General features: G+C 39.0%; 1 long non-coding RNA gene across 2 annotated transcripts in view; it reads left to right on the top strand.

The window, feature by feature from the left end:
- LOC127574972 (uncharacterized) overlaps positions 1-16071 on the top strand; it is a 42568-nt gene extending 26497 nt beyond the window's left edge. For both annotated transcript variants that reach the window (XR_007956983.1, XR_007956986.1), the window contains 3 exons: positions 5823-5871; positions 13995-14142; positions 15129-16071. This is a non-coding gene — a long non-coding RNA (uncharacterized LOC127574972). The remainder of the gene's footprint in view (positions 1-5822; positions 5872-13994; positions 14143-15128) is intronic.
- Positions 16072-17305: the final 1234 nt, after the last annotated feature.

Raw genomic sequence — 17305 nt, 5'->3', positions numbered from 1 at the left:
TCTGGGGTGGGATGTAGACTGTCATCAGGATAGCTGAAGTGAATCCCCATGGCAGGTGGTATGGTCGACACTTCACCGTGAGATATTCCAGGCTGGGTGAGCAGGAGCTCGCCAGGACAAGTCCGAGCACCACAAGTTACTGATTAAAAAGCAGACCCCTCTGCCTCTAACTTTGCCCGAGGATGCTGTACGGTCCATTCGGTGGTCTGTACAGCTATGGAAGACATGTTATCATTACTTGCCAGAAGCAACTTTTAAGTTCTCTAATGTTAGCTTCCAGGTAGTTGCCAAGCTGCATATTTCATCATTATCCATTCTAAGGTCTGTTCTTTAAGAAATTTCCTCATGTTCTCATGGTAAGGACATAGAAATAAGCAGAATGGAGTGTGGGCAACAGAGGCCGATTAAATAAAAGTAGCATGGGGAGCAGAATTTTGGCTGTGTTTTTCATGATAGCACCTTTCAGGAGATGATCACCTCTCAGTTCAAGAGAATGACTGCTGGATAAACAAAAAAGATCAAGCAGGTAGTTCAGAATACCCCCAAGGACATCTTACTCTCTAACTAGTACTCAGTTTTGAGTATTGATGGTTTCTTCTGAGAAGTGCACCCAGAGCCGCAAAACCATGAATGGCTCAATCAGAGAAATGAGGAAGATAAATGGAGCAATAGTAACAGGGGATTCTACAATTAGGGGAGCAGGCAGACGTTTCTGTGGTTAAGGACATAATTCCAGGATGCCTTGGTACCCTGGTTAAGGATATCATCGAGCCAACATGAAAACAGGAGTTAGCACCTTCATATGAAGTGGGAAGTTGGAGAAAAAAAAGTAATTATGAATTTTGCTCATGAAATGTAAAGAAATATATGCTTGCGTAGTTAATGAAATAGAATGGATTTCCATGTCTGTTAAGTAAACCCTTGAAATACTTAGTTGAGTTGAGACTTTAAATTTGTGCTGGTAGTCAATTTAATCATTCAAAGGTGTAGAAGATTATTCCCCATGCAGGTCAGACAGCTTTTCTTGTGAAGGCAAGAATACTGCAACTAAATGAAACTGAAGCTCTCTGCAAATTGAGTCGATATAATTGAGGTTGATGGCAGATGTGTATATTTGGAATACTAGAACATCCAAAATATAACATTGCCAAATAGACAAGAGGAAAAATTCGCATGGTAGTTATCATCTGGAATTGTATCTCATAAGTAATGAGTTGATCTGTCACTATAGAAAGTTCTGAAATTGTATGTAATAAATTGTGAATGAACAGAGAAAATCAATATCAGACTAAGCTGCTGATTTGTTCCAAATATCGGATTGATATTTGAATTGATTGCCAATCTAGTTAACCCCTTTTTTAGCCCCACTTTTAATGTCCGTTTCATCAATGGAAGACATTCCCACTCTGATTTATCAGCGCTAATCCCCAAACACCTCAGTGGGGCCCTGGTCTTCATTCCCTTCAGATTAAGGGGTGCAGATATAAGAATTAAATGATGGATAATAGTTTCAACCATCCATCTACAGATCTGGCTGAATTACAAGAAACCTTGTTCTACTCAGCCAGAATGAGTCACTATTTAAAGGTCAACATACCATGCAATTATAACTCCTATTTTCTCTGTCATCAACTGTCTCTTTACATTTCCTTATCCCATCACCTCCTCCCTGATTTCAACAGCATACTACATGAACACCTTAATCGTTATGATTGAAATAATCGATTTAGCTTCCTATTCTGTGAGCCACCTTCCCAAATCTACTGATTAACCACACCCACTGTTCCTCTCCGCCTCCTCCTGAATCTGTGCCTTTCGCTCATTTCCTTGGCCTATCTCTCTTGATCTCCAAGTTAAATTTGCCTGTGAAACCCATTACCTGTTCCCATGATTTCACGCCTATGTTTAAAGCTGTTGACCTATCTTTCCCTCATAAACAAGCCCTTCTTTGTAATTTTCTCTAACCCTGCAACTGTACAATATCTGCACATTTTTATGCATATGTATTCCATAGAAACAAAAAAAAAGAAACAAGAATAACACTTTCAACACTTCAAAACTGCTCCAACATTCAACATGATCATGATCATTCACTTTAGTAGCTTGTTCCGTTCTCCCCAAATCCATTAATCCCTTTACCATTAAGAAATACATCCACTTCCTTGAATATATTTAATGGTTTGGCCTCCACTGCCTTCTATGGTACAGAATTGCTTTCTAGGTGAAGGAATTTCTCCTGATCTTGGTTCTAAAAGGCATTCCTCACATACTGAGGCTGTGATCCCTCGTTCTGGATCTCCTAGTCATCAGGGACATCTTCCTTGTATCTAGTTGGTCCAGAAAATTCTTACAGGCCGGGATTTCTGTGAAGTACCCTCCAGTTATTCTATATTACAGTGGATATAGGCCTAACTGACCCAATCCTACCTTATTTGTCTGTACGTCCATCTCAGGAATTATTCTAGTCATTTATTGCATCTGGTGCTCCTGGTGCGGCCTCCTGTACGTCGGTGAGACCCGACGCAGATTGGGTGACCACTTCATCAAGCACCTTCGCTCCGTCCACTGCAACAGCCAGCACCTCCCGGTGGCCACCCACCTCAATTCCACATCCCATTCCCATACTGACATGTCTATCTATGGCCTCCTCTACTGCCACTTTGGAGGAACAACAGCTCGTATTCCGCCTTGAGAGTCTCCAACCTGATGGCCTTAACGTCGATTTCTCTAACTTCCAGTAACTCCACCCCTTCCTTTTCTTTCACCCCCACTCCTTTGTCTTCCCTTATTCTTATGGCTCCCTTCGCCACCTTGATGACCTGCCCATCTCTTCTCATCCCCTCCCCCATTCTTTATTCCATGGTCCACTGCCCTGTCCTACCAGATTCCTCCTCCTCCAGCCCTTGGCCTCTTCTACCTATCACCTCTCAGCTTCTTACATCTTCTCCCCGTCCTCCACCCACTACCTTCTCCTTCTCACCTGGACTCGCCTATCACCTGAACTCACCTATCCCCTGAACTCACCTATCCCCTCCCCCCAACTTCTTATTCTGGCTTCTGCCCTCTTCCTTTCCAGTCCTGATGAAGGGTCTCGGCCCAAAACGTTGACTGTTTATTTCCCTCCATGGATGTTGCCTGACCTGCTGAGTTCCTCCTGCACTTTTTGTATATTGCTCCAGATTCCAGCATCTGCAGAATTTCTTGTGTCAATCATTCTCGTGCATCTTGATTGCATGGCTATGGCTCCATGGCAGAGCATCCTTCCTCAAGATAAAGCACCACAAAACTCCAGATGGGGTCTTGCCTTGGCTATACAGTTGCAGCTCATTGCTCCTTTTCCTTTCACCCCACTGTCTTTCAGACCCAAGGTTTTGGTTACCCTTCTTCATGGTTGCTTCTTTAGCTCACGTTGATTTTAGTCTCAAAAGCTGGTATTTGGAACTTAACATTGTCCTACGAATAATGCCTATGATTTGGAAACAACTTTTTGAAATGCTTAAAGAAATGCAGATCATAATGAACCCACTCCTGGAAATTTAAGTATAAACTAAACAATTAATCACTTCAAGGTGATAATATTCCAAATACTGCCTATTTTACTAAAGTGAATTAATAGTTTTTCTCGTTATTGACAAGCCTTGGTGCAAAGCCAAGACCCATCATATAGAATACGTTGTTTGAATAGCAAAAGTATTATCAGAGAAGATGAGTTAATCAGAAAGTACAGCAAAGTTTTTGCAGGTTTAAAAAAAATCCATAATTTAAATTAAGTAATTGAAATATACAACACAAGAGACTTATTAATGCTAACAAATTTAATTAGTCAGTATTTCAATGAAGTGAATTTGAATTAACAAGAGTTTGTTTTACCTTGGGCTTTAAAAGCTGGCAGATTGTAGGAAGAGGGAGTTGAAGGGTTCCATAGTTTTAAAATCCCAAGAAAGATTCAGATAGAGCAGGTGAGGTGAGTATTCATTTCAACACAATGAGGGTGCATAGAAGTGAAACAAGCTGGAGAACATCAGTGTCACTCAAAGTATAAACATATACTTAACAACCTGGCATTTATTCAAGTATCATTGGCTTTCTGTTGTGTTCTTATAAACATTGACAATCACATTGAGGTCAAATTAGAACAGGAAACCTTTTATTGTACACATTAATTGTCAACAGAAATAAATCCATACAAGCAATGAAATGATTTGTATGTGAAATTATAGAATAGGTAACTATTTATATTAAGAGATAATTAATTAACAGATTCTCTTGGTCTCCTGATTCACAGATTTCATAACTTGACGTGTCTGAAGTGTCTACTACAGGCACTTTTCCAATGGATCACTACAAATTGTCTTTTATTGGCCCTGTACTCCGACCATCTTTTCCTCTGAAACACCTTGCCTTCATCTAATTCTGTGACCAGTTCATTGCTTTGCATGTCTGTTTCTCAAACTCAAGGATACCTTTTCGAATGCTTCATTTAATACCCTTTGTCCCAGTGTTTAACTGCCATTTTGACATGATATCTATTTTGCAGATGAACAACAAGTAAAGCAAACTTGTGCCCAGCCTATACTATCTGCAACCCAGACAGTGACCACTGCAAATCCATAGAATCAGCAGGTTCCTTCTACTTTACTGATCTCCTCGAGTCCCTCCCTTTGGATACTGTTTTCAGGCAGTGTGGGGCTGCTCTCTGTACACCTTTGTTGCTTCTTCTCAAGCCTTGCTCCATTTCCTCCCTGGAGCCTAGAAAATGTTGTTAGGTTAAAGAACTTTTCCTCTTATTTTACATGGTGAATAGCTTCACCTGCTCATACTTTTTGAACTTCCCAATGTATCCAACATATCCTTGCTTTCCATCATCACTACTGTCTTGAACATAGTCTAGTCAGAAAACTCTTTTCCAGTTTCCTCATGCTGAACACTGTCCTGCTTGCAAGCAGAAACATTCCATTCTTGATGCCAATATAAAGATCAGACTGAGGTAGAGTTCAAACAAAGCATTCTTTATTGAAATAACACTAAATAATGTATTTAAGTGTAATATATGATACAAAATAGCTCTTGAAGGTACCTGCACAAATGCACACCCACACTGAATAATTGTATTCCTTTGATGTCTCTTCCACGTCCTTTTACTCCTGCAAGGTACTTCATCAGTAACTGCAGTATGGGTGATGAAAGATTCCTGACTTTGAGTGGAGAGTTTTGCAGATGGCCCCATAGGATTCTCTTGTGCAAGTCTACACTTAAAAGCCCAGTTGCAGACCACACCCTGTAAGTTTGTGCTGCAGTAGTCTGGTCCAGATGATTGACAGGCATCACCAAGGGCACTGATAGGTGACAGTTTGTCTCCCAAGAAGGTTCAGTAGGTTTGATTTCAATGAATCAACTGGTCATTTCCCTGCACTTAAAACTGGGAGCTTTATTTCAGACTTGCTTTGTTGAATGGGGTTTCATTTGGGCCTGGGAATATCACATGTATATTTTTATATTTTTGTATCTACTTAATGTTCAACTTGAGACACATTTTGATCTAAATTAAAATCAAAATTCCTAACATTTTGTGCACAAATTTTTGACTGTTTTGGTATCACCAAAATGATTTGTTATGTAAATCCCCAGATGTTAAAGCTGGGCAGTAACAAGCCTGATGATTGTGATATAGTGTTGTCACTAATTAGAATTGTAGATTGGATCTTGTTTGCTTTATCACATTGCAAGTGCAACAACAAGCTTCACACGTAAAGCAAGCATTTAAGCATATTCTTCTACTGAGTGTATTCTTAATTGTTAATGGACTGATTCTGTGTTCACAGCAGGGAATCGTGCTTGAATAGATTGCAAATCGAAGATGGCAAAACCAAGGTAATGGCAATTCTCCCTTTGAATATAATTCCCAACTGGGAATGGAGGATCCATGTGTTCACTCTTTCATCTAACCCCTTGCAAAATATGTTTTATATTTATTTCTAACTGCTGTTGTTATTTTTTGTTTAAAATGTCCCCTTTTGATAGTTTTCTTTTTATCACCGAGTCCCTATCAATCTTAGGAACTAGGTTATTATATTATCAAATTAAAAATTACATTATCAGATTAAAAATAGATTTTGCCTATCAAGGATGCATAAATGATAAATGCATAACAATGTGTTGAAATGTGTCAAAAGGAAGTAATATAGTGAGCATTTGGAAATTCCACCATCACAGAATCAATATTTGGGTAATCTTTTAAAATAATCAAAACCCCGAGCAATGTGAAACCCTTCAAATTTACTCTAGTCTGTTAATAATTTTAACAATGGAGTATGAGAGATGAATTTTCCAGCTCTTGAAAGGTGTTCTTTACTTTACAATGATGATGACAGCCTATTCAAATTAAATCACATGATATGTCCTTCAGACCTATTATACTATGGAATTTAAAATGAAGTGATAATCAGTTTCAATCATAAGTTATAGGGGAGTAATTAGTTTGCAGTATCTCTTCTATTCCCCCTATGTTCCCCAGGCATAACAGGGATAGAGTTCCCCTGATCCTCACCTACCACCCCATCAACCTATGCATCCGATGTATCACTCTCTGCAACTTCCACCATCTCCAACGGGATTCCACCACCAGACACATCTTCCCCTCCCCTCCCCCTTTGCTTTCCGTAGGGATAGCTCCCTCCATGACTCACTCGTCCCTCCCCACCAATTTCCCCTCCAGGTGCTTATCCCTGCAACTGTGCTAAGTGTTACTCCTGCCCCTACACCACCTCCCTCATCACATTCCAGGGCCCTAATCAGTCCTTCCAGGTGAGGCAGTCCTTCATATGTGAGTCCATCAGTGTTATTTATTGCATCTGGCACTCCTGGTGCAGCCTCCTCTACATCAGTGAGACCCGTCGCAGATTGGGTGACTCTTCGTTGAGCACCTTCACTCCATCTGCCGTACCAGCCAGGATCTCCCAGTGGCCAGCCATTTTAATTCCGCTTCCCATTCCCACACCGATTTGTCTATCCATAGCTTCCTCGACAGTCGAATTGAGGCTCAACAAAGGTTAGAAGAACAACACCTTTTCTTCCGCCTCAGTCGTCTCCAACCTGATGGCATGAACATCGAATTCTCTAACTTCGGGTAACCTCTCCCCTTTGTCCCTTCCACCGCCACCCCCGCCAACTTTCCTCCTGATCCCACTGGCCCCTATCACATCTCTTTTCCCTCCCCCACTCTCTCCATCAGCTCATCACCCACACATTCCTCCCACTGGTTCCCCTCCCACCTCCTTCCCCTGATTCCATGCTCCACTGTCCTCTCCTATCAGACTTCCACCTATCATTTCCCAGCTTCTTGCAGCATTCACACTCTCCTCCCTCCAACTGCCTATCACTCCCCTCACCTGGATCCACCTATCACCTACCAGCTCTTGCTCCACCCCTCCCCCCCAAACCTTTTCGTACTTGCTATCCCCCTCTTTCTTTCCAGTGCTAATGAAGGGTTCTGACCCAAAACACCAGCTCTGCATTTCCCTCCATGGATTTTACCTGACCCACTGATTTCCGCCAGCTCCTTTGTGTTCTAGGTTTCCAGCATCTGCAGCCTCTTGTATCTAAACTTTAACTGTGTAGATTTTTCATTCTGTGTGAGGGAACGATATTTGCTGTTCTGTATCCTGATATCTGGTTATCCACATATGCTTTCTGATTTCTGAGCAGCATGTGACTTTCGTTTATATTTTGTAAAGCACAGTTTCCATTATAGGGGTTCAATGGAGCCTGTGAACAAGGACAGGCAGCAGTGTAACAGTTCAATCAGACTGAAGAATTTTCACTGGGACATATAGAGACTAATCAGAAAATAGAAATTAGGATATTTCGTTCAATGATAAATTATGGAAAATAAAGGAAATGAAAGGTGGTATTAAAGAGGGAGAAAAAAAGATGCAGAAAAAATTAAATCTTCTCCTTCATCAAGGAATGAAACTCCGGAGTTGCAAAATCAGATTATTTGGCAATAATTATGACTTGCATTGTAAATGTTTACTGATATCTGAATGCATCAACTTTTTTCTACCGTGTGCAGTGCATAATTTTGTTCTTTTTCAATCTTTTTATTAATTTCAAATTAGTACAAAATAATATATATAACATTAGTAATTATACATATGGTGGAAAGAGATCAGGATAACAATCATAACAGTTAATATATATAATCACAAGGAGTAAAAAAAAATCTAGATCTCCCGCTCTCTTATTAAGTGAACAAATACAAAAGGAAGGATTGAAAAGAAATTTAATTATATGAGAAAAGAACCCCCAAATCAAAAAAAATTGATGATAAACCAAAAAAAAAACAAAAACTACAAGAAAAAAGAACTGGACTGATATACCTTCAATTAAAAAAAAATTATTATGTCATCAACTCTGCTCCTCTGTATGCAAGGGTTATTGAAAGGGATCTGAAAAAGGTCAGCGTATATCATATGGAAGTATTGAATAAATGGACTCCAAACTTCCTCAAGTTTAAGCGAAGGATCGACAGTACCACTCATAATTTTTTCTAAGTTTAAACATGCTATAGTTTGAGAAAACCACTGAAAAGTGGTGGGAGGTATTGGATCCTTCCATTTCAGCAAAATGGATCGCTTGGCCATTAATGTGACAAAGGTGATCATACGACGAGCAGAAGCAGGTAAATAGTGAGATTCCATCATTGGTAACCCAAAAATTGCAGTAATAGGATGAGGTTGTAAATCAATATTCAATACAGTTGAAATAATGTTAAAAATGTCTTTCCAATATTTTTCCAAAAGGGGACAGGACCAAAACGTGTGTCAGGGAAGCCACCTTCGAATTACATCTGTCACATATAGGATTTATATGATGGTTAAAAATGGGCTAACTTGTCCTTGGACATATGGGTCCTGTGAACCACCTTAAACTGTATCAATGAGTGTCTAGCACACATTGAAGATGTATTAACTAATTGAAGAATTTTCTTCCATGTCTCTGTAGGTAAAAGTATCTGGAGTTCTCTTTCCCATTCATTCTTAATTTTATCAAGTTCCTCTGAACGTATTTTCATAATCCGATCATAAATTATTGCTATCAGGCCCTTCTGATAAGGATTAAAACCTAAAAATTTTTCTGTAATTTCAATTTTATATGGTGTTGGATAAGAAGGTAAAGTAACTTTTAAAAAATTTCTAATCTGTAAATATCAAAAAAATGTGATCTAGGCAAATTGTATTTATTAGACAACTGTTCAAAAGATTAAAAAAAACAGTTATCAATGAATAAATCTCGAAAACGTGTTATTCCCTTCATTCTCCATAAGGAAAAAGCTGAGCCAATTCTAGATGGTTGAAAGAAAAAAATTAGATTGAATAGGACTTAATAAATTAAATTTATTCAATCCAAAAAATTTACAAAATTGAAACCATATCCGTATTGTATGTTTAACTATTGAATTAGTCATTTATTTAGTAAGTGCAAAAGGGAATGAAGCTCCTAAAATAGAAACTAGTGAAAATCCTTGCACTGATTCACACTCAAGGTGTACCCAACAGGGACAATGAATTGCATCTAAATCTTGTGCCCAGAAAATTAAGTGTCTAATATTAATTGCCCAATTGTAAAATCTAAAATTAGGCAAACCCATACCACCATCCTTTTTTAATTTTTGTAAATATTTCTTACTTAACCTTGGGTTTTTATTCTGCCATGTAAATGAAAGGATTTTGGAATCAATAGTGTCGAAAAAAGATTTCGAAATTAAAGTTGGAATCGCCTGAAATAGATACAAAAATTTTGGTAAAATAGTCATCTTAACTGCATTAATTCGGCCAATCAATGATAAAGAGAAGGGGGACCATTTAGTAAATAATTGTTTAACGTAATTAATTAAAGGTAAAAAGTTCACTTTAAATAAGTCCTTGTGTTTCTTTGTAATTTTAACACCCAGATACATAATCAGTCACTAATCTAAATGGTAATTGCCTATAAATTGGGATTTGCATGTTTAATGGGAAAAATTCACTCTTATTAAAATTTAATCTATAACCAGAGAAAACACTAAACTGAGCAAGTAGTGATAGTGCTGCAGGAATAGATTTCTCCGGGTTAGAGATATAAAGTAACAGGTCATCTGCACAAAGAGATATCTTATGAGTCCCCTTTCCACGAGTGATACCAAATATGTTAGAAGAATCCCGAATGGCAATTGCCAAAGGTTCCAAAGCAATATTAAATAATAAAAGACTTAGACGGCAACCCTGTCTAGTGCCTCGAAAAAGCCTGAACAAGGGGGATGTCTGATTGTTAGTAAGTATTGAAGCCATTGGTATGTGGTAAATCAATTTGATCGCGGATATGAAATTTGAACTAAAATTAAATTTCTCAAGCATGTTAACTAAATATCGACTCTATCAAACGCCTTCTCAGCATCTAGTGAAATAACACATTCTGGGATTACAGATGAAGGGGTATATATAATATTCATTAACCTCCTAATATTAAAATGCAAATAATGATTCTTAATCCTGTCTGGTCATCAGAAATAATTTGTGGTTGTACCTTTTCCAGCCTAGAAGCCAACATTTTGGAAAAAATTTTAGAATCCACATTCAATAAAGAAATAGGTCTATAAGATGCACATTCAGTGGGATCTTTATCCCCTTTTAAGAATTAAAGAAATAGTTGTTTCATAAAAGGATTGTGGTAATTTACCCACTGATAGTGCGTCTTTACAAATTTTACCTAACCAGGGAGAGAGAAGGTCAGAAAAGGATTTTAAAAATTCAACTGTATACCCATCAGGCCTGGGTGTTTTACCTGAATTCATTGAAGAAATTACTTTCTTTATTTCTTCCTCCGAAATGGGTGCATCTAATATTAAACGTTCATTAAGTGATAATTTCAGAGTCTTCAAATTCCTTAAAAAATTCATACATTGATGTAGAATCCTCGGGAGATTCTGATTGATATAAAGAAGTATAAAATTCTTCAAAAGATTTGTTAATTTGATCATGGTCTACCGTGTAATTACCATCTCGTTTACAAACTTTAATAATCTGACGTTTAGTTGAAACAGCTTTCAGTTGGTTGGCCAACAATTTACCTGATTTATCACCATGTATATAAAACTGACTTTTGGTTTTGAGTAATTGATTTTCAATTGGAGATGTTAATAATAAACTGTGTTGTAATTGAAGTTCTGTTCTCTTTTTATAGAGTTCCAAACTAGGAGCATCAGAGTATTTATTATCGATTTCTTTAATCTTATCAGCCAATGTACATAATTCATTATTAGTTCGTTTTTTCAGTCCACCAGAGTATGAAATAATTTGACCGTGGATATAAGCTTTAAAGGTATCCCATAATATCCCACTGGAAATTTCCTCAGTAAAATTAGTTAAGAAGAAAAAGGCAATCTGTTCTTTAATAAAATGGACAAAGTCTAAATCTTGCAATAAAGAAGAATTGAGTTGCCATTGTCTAGCACCAGAGGGTACGTCCACTAATTTAATTGATAGTTTCAATGGCGCATGATCAGAAATGGCAATTGCATCGTACTTACAGGCAGTAACAAGTGGAACTAATCGTGCGTCAAGAAAAAAGTACTCAATCCTAGAGTAATTGTGATAGACATGAGAAAAGAATGAAAACTCTTTATCATGTGGGTGTAGAAATCTCCAAACTTCTAAGATTCCGGAATCAACTAAAAAGGAGTTAATAAAAACAGCAGATTTGTTAGGGAGTGCAAGATTCGACCAAGGGGTTTAGACAACAATTAAAATCTCCACCCATAATCAACATATATTCGTTTAAATGAAGAAAAGATGCAAATAAATGTTTAAAAAAACTCAGGATAATCCACATTAGGTGCATATAAATTAACCATAACAACTTTTTTGTTATGAAGTAAGCCAGTAATTAGTAAAAATCTACCATTCGGGTCTGAAATTGTCTCATGATGAACAAATGAAATTGAGGAGTCTATAAAAATAGAGACTCCTTTCACCTTTGTTTGTGAGTTAGAATGAAACTGTTGACCCCTTCAAAATCTAAAAAAGCGCTGATTATCCTCTTTCCTAATATGAGTCTCCTGCGCAAAAATAACCTGAGCATTCAGTCTATGAAAAACTTTAAAGATCTTCTTATGCTTAATTGGATTATTCAAGCCGTTTGTATTCCATGTAACGAAAGTAATCATCTTATCCATTTTAGTAAATTAAAAAAAATGGTATGTAAATGGTTAACCTTGTTGCTAAGGAGATTCATTAACAGGAAGAGGAAAAAAGGTTCAAGGAGGAGCCGGATGTGACAACAGTTCAGACATATTTGTAGTTTATCAGTCCAGAAAAAAAAACAACTAACCTAAAAGCAGCCGCTCCCCCCCACCCACCCACCAAAGCCCGAAAACTGGCCAGTAGGCAGCCAGAATGCTACCCACTATTGTTTAACCCCAACCTTTTGGTGGCAGATCTCCAAGTTGAAAAGAATGCAAAGCACCATCAATAGTCTAAACATGAAAAAAAATAGCCAAAACAATTTTTCAAATTGTAAACAGACTTGCAAAAAATGCAGTCTTATTTTAATTCCAAAGAGAAAAAAGCAATCAGTCACTCAGTTAAATTCTTAATTATTACCCAAACAGAACATTAAAAATGTTAAAGTAAAATAATTTTAAAAAATTAAATTAAAACATGGTAAGTATCCATGTTCCAGAACCAAGCACGAAAAAATTAACAAAGGGCAGGAAAATATCTCTGGGCGTAAAAGGCATTTAAACCTGTAAGTTAATCATTGCTTAGTAGACCAATTAAGTATAAAGTCAAAGAAAAGCACATTTCTTAACCATCTGGAGACAAAAAGTTAACCTTGGAGGAAGTCTTCGGCTTCTTTGACGGAATTAAACCACCGACGTGATTTGTCAGCAAGTGAAATTCTCAAACGGGCTGGGAACAGTAATACAAGTTGATAATCTCCTTGATAAAGCCACGACATAATCGGTTTGTAAAGCAGTCTCTCTTTCATAACTTCTGGAGTGTAATCTTCAACCAGACGAAACTTCCAATCTTTGTATTGGATCATTCCTCGACGATGAGCAATTCGAATCAAATGCTCTTTGGTACTCACATAGTGAAATATCAATATTACTGGCCGTGGTTTTTGCTCTGTGGGAGGTTTTGGTCTTAACGCTCGGTGAGCATGATCAATTATGAGGCTTGTCGACAAAACTTCAGGGCCAAACACATCCTTCAGAAGTTTAGAAAGGAATTCAGTGGGATTACCAGATTCAGCATTCTCAGAGAGGCCGATAATCCTCACATTATTTCTCTGACTGCGGCTTTCTAAATCAATAATCCTCTGTCTTTGCTGTTCCAGTCTTTGGTCACCATTAAATCTTTTTCCAGTAAGTCCAGCCTGCAATTTCTCTCTTTACCAGCTTGATCCAGTTCAGCACTTAATTGCTGTTGTTTAGCACTCTCCTGTATGAGTGTGGTCTGTCCGTCTTCCATATCTTTTAACAGTGTTTCCAAAGTGACAAATCTCTGATCAAGCTTTTTATCCAGTTTAGAGGTAGCTTCCAAAGTGAGTTGAGGGTCTCTGTTACCCTTGCTATCAGCTCCAGCCTTAGCTCTGGTATTCATTCTGACACTTAGAAGTCAAAATCAATCTTGTAAAAGTATTATAAAAGTCTTAGTAAAGGGTGGTGCATAAGGAGTTAAAAGGTAAGTGGAGCAAAGCCAAGATACGACCTACTCCATGTAGCGCCACCAAAAGACTGCCGCAGTGCATAATTTTGGGTTATGCAATTTTATTTCCTCATAATGATGTTGTTGAGTTTATTGGTGAGGTTTCCTTATAGCACATGCAGTCTTTGAAACTGGAAAAAAATAACGATTTACAACCCTTTGATTATAGAACTTTTTTTCTCATTGCTGTCTGAAATTGCAGTTCCTTCATTCCATTACATTAATCTCAACTTCTGGATTCTTTAGTCAGAAGAAATATTGTTCCATCATCAACATCTGCACTGTCAACGAGATAACCACTTATTCTGTGGATTAGAGGCCAAGTCTCCACAATGTCTTCCTTGGGTTAATCCTAGAAATCAACCTTGCTAACTTACAGTGAACTTTGTCTCAGGTAGGTCCATTGGATTCAACAGCATAACTCTTTTTTCCAGCTTTATGCAATTTAATTCTTGTTTTGTCAGGGTGCAACACAACAAGAACCATTTCTGAATTGTTTTGCATGACTCCGGAAAATCAACCAGTTACTTCCTAGCATGAGTCACGCTTACAGTACACCGTTGATGTGATTTCTGTCTTGGCACACAAGATGACTCTATGGTGATGCAGCATTGCTTTTTGAAACATTGTGGGCAAGCTTGGAAGTGACCGTTGTTGAATTCTCTCTGAAGAGCTAGATCCTCCAAATGCTGTGATCAATTGGGATCCCTGTCAAGTAAGGCTCATTCTTTTTATTGTTATAGCTCCCAAACACTGCACTGACTGCCCTACCTCACCACCAAGTCCTGATTAAGCACCTTAGAGCATAGAACACTATAGCACAGTACAGGCCCTTCGGCCCACAATGTTTTGCCGACATTTTATCCTGCTCTAAGATCTATCTAACCCTTCCCTCCCACATAGCCCCCTATTTTTCTATCATTCATGTGTCTAAGAGTCCCTTAAATGTCGCTAATGTATCTGCCCCCCACAACCTCTGCAGGCAGTGTGTTCCACGCACCCACCACTCTCTGTGTAAAAGAACTTACCCATGACATCCCCCTTATACCTTCCTCCAATCACCTTAAAATGATGTTCCCTCATGTCAGCCATTGTCGCACTGGGAAAAAGTCTCTAACTCTCCACTCGATCAATGCCTCTTATCATCTTATCACCTTGCCCTCTGATTTCCCAACTATCTGACCATAGGATCCATCAAAATTCAAAGATATATCGCTGGTATGTGATCATGGCAGCGAATCACAAAGGTTCTGAAAGCAAAATAATACAGATGTTTTTACTATAAAACAAATAGAAAATGTTGCGAATGCTCAGGTGTGTGTGTGGAGTCTGTGCGGATATTTTACAGGTTGTTGCTCTGATGCGTTCATTCTCTGACAGTCCACTTTGACATCTGCAACTGAGTCAGCTTGGTAAACCAAAGGATGACAACAGGCTACATGCTGAAGACATGGCCTAAGACTGTAAGAAACAACCATAAGGACACCAAAGAGCAGTCTGGATCTGCATAGGAGTGTGCTGAATGTGCATGGAACCATCTAAGTTTAATGACAGAAAGTCAATGTTGCACGATAAAGACTAAGATAAGATATTTTTATTAGTCACATGAACATCGAAACACACAGTGAAATACATCTTTTGCAAAGAATGTTCTGGGGGCAGCCCACAAGTGTCACCACGCTTCTGGTGCCAACATAGCATGTCCACAACTTCCTAACCCATACATCTTTGGAATGTGGGAGAAAACTGGAGCACCCAAAGGAAACCCACACAGACACAGGGAGAACGTACAAACTCCTTATAGACAGTGGCTGGAATTGAACTTGAACATCCACTGCAGCACTCGGATGTTGGATAGCTTTTACGACATCATTCTTCAGACTCTGCATAGCGACTGGCTTTGTGAGTGTGTTAATGCTTTTGATCGCTAATTCTGTGCTGGAAAGGATGGGCTTCAAGCTCTTCACAAACCCTGTGCAAAACAGCTGCTGGTGTTCCAACTCCTTGACATTCAACTTAGGCTTTATGGGGGACCTGCTTTTGCACCAAAGATTTTGTTGTATGTGCCCATCAGCCACCTTTTGTAACCTGCTCATCTGAATCTTCTAGAACAGAATCCTTGTGCAAGCTCACTTTCGAGGAAGCTGCCACACGTTACCTTCTCTCCCTCTCCCCTGAGAGCCACTTGTGTCCAGTGTCGTGCCACATGCAGGTTCCACTTCAAGTAACCAGTAGCTGCAAGTGTGAAACTGAGTTTCTTCATAATCTGTCTTTTTGCTCCTCCAACTGTTGTTCTTGCAGCACTGTTTGGATATCTGAAAGGTGAAAGGCACATGAGTAGCAAGGGGGGGGGGGGGCGGGGGGAAATAAGGAGGTGCATGCTAACTCATTTATAGATTAGAAATAAGAAGATATTGTGGGAAAAGGGGGAAGTGGAGTGTGAGAAGGAGGGTTTGACATGAGGGTGCAATCATCTATCATTTCAGTTCCATTGGCTGTGCCTTAATGCTAATCTGGTTATAGTAGGCACTGCCTCCATGGGAATATGGACATGGAGCTGCACTTATCTTCTGCGAGTTAGCTGTTGATGCCTCCTGCTCTGTGATATATTGACATTTAAGCCAGAGGAATGTATGTCAACGAGTTTTGCAGAATGTGCTTGGATGATATGTCAATCAAAGTTGAATAGCTGGCATTGAGTGCATGCTGAATGATGTGGGTGTGAGGCTTGCAGCCTGTCAGCATGTTTCTGCTGGCAGAATATCATTGAGGCTCATTATGAGTAGTCTTCCCTCACCACTGCCATATAACAAATCACTTTTAACCAGTTCAAGCTTGACTGGGGTGTGAGACTCAATAACAAAGTGGAAGTATGCACAATGTTCACAGTAAATGTTTTTCACACATTAACCTCCAGATCTAGATTATGATGGGTTATGCAAGACTTTTCCCCTGTAAAAAATACTATGCATCAAAACAAAATATGGCCCCCCTCTGTTACCTTCTCTCTCCTCCTGATCTACTCAGGTCCTCTCGCATACCCCCCCACCCTTCTTCCCAACCTAGCCCCATCTCCCAGTTCCTTTCCCCTCCCCCACCTGGTTCCATCTACCTATCACCCACACACTTTAGCAGTTAGTCCTATATCTCCTCTCCTTCCCTCCCCGCTGTTCCCCTTTGCCCAGCACCTCTCCCTTATCTGGTTACACCCATCACCTTCCTTTCTTAGCAATTCCATAATCTGCAGCCCACTGTTGTTTCCATTAATCATCTTCACTCCCACCTGGGTCCATCTGCCCATCAACTCCTCCTTGCCTGAATCCACCTATTGTTTGCCAGTTCCTACTTTCCCCCCTCCCCCTTTACATAGGCAATCTCCCCTTTTATACTCTCAGTCCTTATCCTGAAATGTCGATTATCCTTTTCCCTCTGCAGATGCTGCATGACCCACAAAGTTCCTCCAGCAGCATGTTGTTTGCTCCAGATCCCAGCATCTGCAATCTCTTGTGCCTCTGTGTCAGCAAAATATGTTCCATTTCTTTATTTTATTACAAAGG

Source organism: Pristis pectinata, chromosome 1, assembly GCF_009764475.1.
Source record: "Pristis pectinata isolate sPriPec2 chromosome 1, sPriPec2.1.pri, whole genome shotgun sequence".
In the NCBI taxonomy this organism is placed as follows: Eukaryota; Metazoa; Chordata; class Chondrichthyes; order Rhinopristiformes; family Pristidae; genus Pristis; species Pristis pectinata.
The sequence above is the reverse complement of the archived record's forward strand: the minus strand, read 5'-3'. Positions and strand labels throughout refer to the sequence as shown.